Below are 6,051 nucleotides of genomic sequence, written 5' to 3' on the forward strand. Positions count from 1 at the left end.
TTTAATTAACTTCTTGAAATACTAAAATAAATCTTATCCTCAAACTACATTTAAATCAATTTTTTGAAGTAACACTCGCACCTTTTTCATTAAACTAACATATATTTTTTTTCAGGAATCCACTCTCCAGAAACCTAAAACTAATCTAAAAAAACTTCTTTCAGGCATCCAATCTTCCTAATCCTAAACAAAATTTTTAATTAACTTGTTGAAATAATTCAATCACATTTATCCTCAAACTACTTTTAAATCAATTTTTTGAAGTAACACTCTCACCTTTTTCATAGAACAAACTTTTTTTTTTTTTCAGGAATCCACTCTCCATAAACCTGAAACTAATCTTGAAAAAACTTGTGTAAGGCATCCATTCTCCCTAATCCTAAAAGAAAATTTTAATTAACTTGTTGAAATAATGCAATCAACCTTATTCTCAAACTACATTTAAATCAATTTTTTGAAATAACACACTCACCTTTTTCATAAAATGAACATATTTTGTTTTCACGAATCCACTCTCCAGAAACCTAAAACAAATCTTGAAAAAACTTGTTTAAGGCATCCATTCTCCCTAATCCTAAAAGAAAATTTTAATTAACTTCTTGAAATACTAAAAAAATCTATTCCTCAAACTACATTTAAATCAATTTTTTGAAGTAACACTCTCACCTTTTTCATAAAACTAACATATATTTTTTTTCAGGAATCCACTCTCCAGAAACCTAAAACTAATCTTAAAAAACTTATTTCAAGCATTCCAATCTTCCTAATCCTAAACGAAAATTTTAATTAACTTGTTGAAATAATTCAATCACATTTATCCTCAAACTACGTTTAAATCAATTTTTTGAAGTAACACTCTCACCTTTTTCATAGAACAAACATATTTTTTTTTCAGGAATCCACTCTCCAGAAACCTGAAACAAAACTTGAAAAAACTTGTTTAAGGCATCCATTCTCCCTAATCCTCAAGGAAAGTTTTAATTAACTTCTTGAAATACTAAAAAAAATCTTATCCTCAAACTACATTTAAATCAATTTTTTGAAGTAACACTCTCACCTTTTTCATAAAACTAACATATATTTTTTTTCAGGAATCCACTCTCCAGAAACCTAAAACTAATCTTTAAAAACTTCTTTCAGGCATCCAATCTTCCTAATCCTAAACGAAAATTTTAATTAACTTGTTGAAATAATTCAATCACATTTATCCTCAAACTACTTTTAAATCAATTTTTTCAAGTAACACTCTCACCTTTTTCATAGAACAAACATATATTTTTTTTCAGGAATCCTCTCTCCAGAAACCTGAAACAAATCTTGAAAAAACTTGTTTAAGGCATCCGTTCTCCCTAATCCTAAAAGAACATTTTAATTAACTTTTTGAAATACTAAAAAAAATCTTATCCTCAAACTACATTTAAATCAATTTTTTGAAGTAACACTCTCACCTTTTTCATAAAACTAACATATATTTTTTTTCAGGAATCCACTCTCCAGAAACCTAAAACTAATCTTAAAAAACTTATTTCAAGCATTCCAATCTTCCTAATCCTAAACGAAAATTTTAATTAACTTGTTGAAATAATTCAATCACATTTATCCTCAAACTACGTTTAAATCAATTTTTTGAAGTAACACTCTCACCTTTTTCATAGAACAAACATATTTTTTTTTCAGGAATCCACTCTCCAGAAACCTGAAACAAATCTTGAAAAAACTTGTTTAAGGCATCCATTCTCCCTAATCCTCAAAGAAAATTTTAATTAACTTCTTGAAATACTAAAAAAAATCTTATCCTCAAACTACATTTAAATCAATTTTTTGAAGTAACACTCTCACCTTTTTCATAAAACTAACATATATTTTTTTTCAGGAATCCACTCTCTAGAAACCTAAAACTAATCTTTAAAAACTTCTTTCAGGCATCCAATCTTCCTAATCCTAAACGAAAATTTTAATTAACTTGTTGAAATAATTCAATCACATTTATCCTCAAACTACTTTTAAATCAATTTTTTCAAGTAACACTCTCACCTTTTTCATAGAACAAACATATTTTTTTTCAGGAATCCACTCTCCAGAAACCTGAAACAAATCTTGAAAAAACTTGTTTAAGGCATCCATTCTCCCTAATCCTAAAAGAACATTTTAATTAACTTCTTGAAATACTAAAATAAATCTTATCCTCAAACTACATTTAAATCAATTTTTTGAAGTAACACTCTCACCTTTTTCATAAAACTAACATATATTTTTTTTTAGGAATCCACTCTCCACAAACCTAAAACTAATCTTAAAAAACTTATTTCAAGCATTCCAATCTTCCTAATACTAAACGAAAATTTTAATTAACTTGTTGAAATATTTCAATCACATTTATCCTCAAACTACGTTTAAATCAATTTTTTGAAGTAACACTCTCACCTTTTTCATAGAACAAACATATATTTTTTTTCAGGAATCCTCTCTCCAGAAACCTGAAACAAATCTTGAAAAAACTTGTTTAAGGCATCCGTTCTCCCTAATCCTAAAAGAACATTTTAATTAACTTTTTGAAATACTAAAAAAAATCTTATCCTCAAACTACATTTAAATCAATTTTTTGAAGTAACACTCTCACCTTTTTCATAAAACTAACATATATTTTTTTTCAGGAATCCACTCTCCAGAAACCTAAAACTAATCTTAAAAAACTTATTTCAAGCATTCCAATCTTCCTAATCCTAAACGAAAATTTTAATTAACTTGTTGAAATAATTCAATCACATTTATCCTCAAACTACGTTTAAATCAATTTTTTGAAGTAACACTCTCACCTTTTTCATAGAACAAACATATTTTTTTTTCAGGAATCCACTCTCCATAAACTTGAAACAAATCTTGAAAAAACGTGTTTAAGGCATCCATTCTCCCTAATCCTAAAAGAAAATTTTAATTAACTTCTTGAAATACTAAAATAAATCTTATCCTCAAACTACATTTAAATCAATTTTTTGAAGTAACGCTCTCACCTTTTTCATAAAACTAAGATATATTTTTTTTCAGGAATCCACTCTCCAGAAACCTAAAACTAATCTTAAAAAACTTCTTTCAGGCATCCAATCTTCCTAATCCTAAAAAAAATTTTTAATTAACTTGTTGAAATAATGCAATCAACCTTATTCTCAAACTACATTTAAATCAATTTTTTGAAGGAACACACTCACCTTTTTCATAAAATGAACATATTTTGTTTTCACGAATCCACTCTCCAGAAACCTAAAACAAATCTTGAAAAAACTTGTTTAAGGCATCCATTCTCCCTAATCCTAAAAGAAAATTTTAATTAACTTCTTGAAATACTAAAAAAATCTAATCCTCAAACTACATTTAAATCAATTTTTTGAAGTAACACTCTCACCTTTTTCATAGAACAAACATATTTTATTTCAGGAATCCTCTCTCCAGAAACCTGAAACAAATCTTGAAAAAACTTGTTTAAGGCATCCATTCTCCCTAATCCTAAAAGAAAATTTTAATTAACTTCTTGAAATACTAAAATAAATCTTATCCTCAAACTACATTTAAATCAATTTTTTGAAGTAACACTCTCACCTTTTTCATAAAACTAAGATATATTTTTTTTCAGGAATCCACTCTCCAGAAACCTAAAACTAATCTTAAAAAACTTCTTTCAGGCATCCAATCTTCCTAATCCTAAACGAAAATTTTAATTAACTTGTTGAAATAATTCAATCACATTTATCCTCAAACTACGTTTAAATCAATTTTTTGAAGTAACACTCTCACCTTTTTCATAGAACAAACATATTTTTTTTTCAGGAATCCACTCTCCATAAACTTGAAACAAATCTTGAAAAAACGTGTTTAAGGCATTCATTCTCCCTAATCCTAAAAGAAAATTTTAATTAACTTCTTGAAATACTAAAATAAATCTTATCCTCAAACTACATTTAAATCAATTTTTTGAAGTAACGCTCTCACCTTTTTCATAAAACTAAGATATATTTTTTTTCAGGAATCCACTCTCCAGAAACCTAAAACTAATCTTAAAAAACTTCTTTCAGGCATCCAATCTTCCTAATCCTAAAAGAAAATTTTAATTAACTTGTTGAAATAATGCAATCAACCTTATTCTCAAACTACATTTAAATCAATTTTTTGAAGTAACACACTCACCTTTTTCATAAAATGAACATATTTTGTTTTCACGAATCCACTCTCCAGAAACCTAAAACAAATCTTGAAAAAACTTGTTTAAGGCATCCATTCTCCCTAATCCTAAAAGAAAATTTTAATTAACTTCTTGAAATACTAAAAAAATCTAATCCTCAAACTACATTTAAATCAATTTTTTGAAGTAACACTCTCACCTTTTTCATAAAAATAACATATATTTTTTTTCAGGAATCCGCTCTCCAGAAACCTGAAACAAATCTTGAAAAAACTTGTTTAAGGCATCCATTCTCCCTAATCCTAATAGAAAATTTTAATTAACTTCTTGAAATACTAAAATAAATCTTATCCTCAAACTACATTTAAATCAATTTTTTGAAGTAACACTCTCACCTTTTTCATAAAACTAACATATATTTTTTTTCAGGAATCCGCTCTCCAGAAACCTGAAACAAATCTTGAAAAAACTTGTTTAAGGCATCCATTCTCCCTAATCCTAAAAGAAAATTTGAATTAACTTCTTGAAATACTAAAATAAATCTTATCCTCAAACTACATTTAAATCAATTTTTTGAAGTAACACTCTCACCTTTTTCATAAAACTAAGATATATTTTTTTTCAGGAATCCACTCTCCAGAAACCTAAAACTAATCTTAAAAAACTTCTTTCAGGCATCCAATCTTCCTAATCCTAAACGAAAATTTTAATTAACTTGTTGAAATAATTCAATCACATTTATCCTCAAACTACTTTTAAATCAATTTTTTCAAGTAACACTCTCACCTTTTTCATAGAACAAAGTTTTTTTCAGGAATCCACTCTCCAGAAACCTGAAACAATTCTTGAAAAAACTTGTTTCAGGCATCCATTCTCCCTAATCCTAAAAGAAAATTTTAATTAACTTCTTGAAATACTAAAATAAATCTTATCCTCAAACTACATTTAAATCAATTTTTTGAAGTAACACTCTCACCTTTTTCATAAAACTAACATATATTTTTTTTCAGGAATCCGCTCTCCAGAAACCTGAAACAAATCTTGAAAAAACTTGTTTAAGGCATCCATTCTCCCTAATCCTAAAAGAACATTTTAATTAACTTCTTGAAATACTAAAATAAATCTTATCCTCAAACTACATTTAAATCAATTTTTTGAAGTAACACTCGCACCTTTTTCATTAAACTAACATATATTTTTTTTCAGGAATCCACTCTCCAGAAACCTAAAACTAATCTAAAAAAACTTCTTTCAGGCATCCAATCTTCCTAATCCTAAACAAAATTTTTAATTAACTTGTTGAAATAATTCAATCACATTTATCCTCAAACTACTTTTAAATCAATTTTTTGAAGTAACACTCTCACCTTTTTCATAGAACAAACGTATTTTTTTTTCAGGAATCCACTCTCCATAAACCTGAAACTAATCTTGAAAAAACTTGTGTAAGGCATCCATTCTCCCTAATCCTAAAAGAAAATTTTAATTAACTTGTTGAAATAATGCAATCAACCTTATTCTCAAACTACATTTAAATCAATTTTTTGAAATAACACACTCACCTTTTTCATAAAATGAACATATTTTGTTTTCACGAATCCACTCTCCAGAAACCTAAAACAAATCTTGAAAAAACTTGTTTAAGGCATCCATTCTCCCTAATCCTAAAAGAAAATTTTAATTAACTTCTTGAAATACTAAAAAAATCGAATCCTCAAACTACATTTAAATCAATTTTTTGAAGTAACACTCTCACCTTTTTCATAAAACTAACATATATTTTTTTTCAGGAATCCACTCTCCAGAAACCTAAAACTAATCTTAAAAAACTTATTTCAAGCATTCCAATCTTCCTAATCCTAAACGAAAATTTTAAT

This window comes from Triturus cristatus, chromosome 3_1 (assembly GCF_964204655.1).
Source record: "Triturus cristatus chromosome 3_1, aTriCri1.1, whole genome shotgun sequence".
Classification (NCBI taxonomy): Eukaryota; Metazoa; Chordata; class Amphibia; order Caudata; family Salamandridae; genus Triturus; species Triturus cristatus.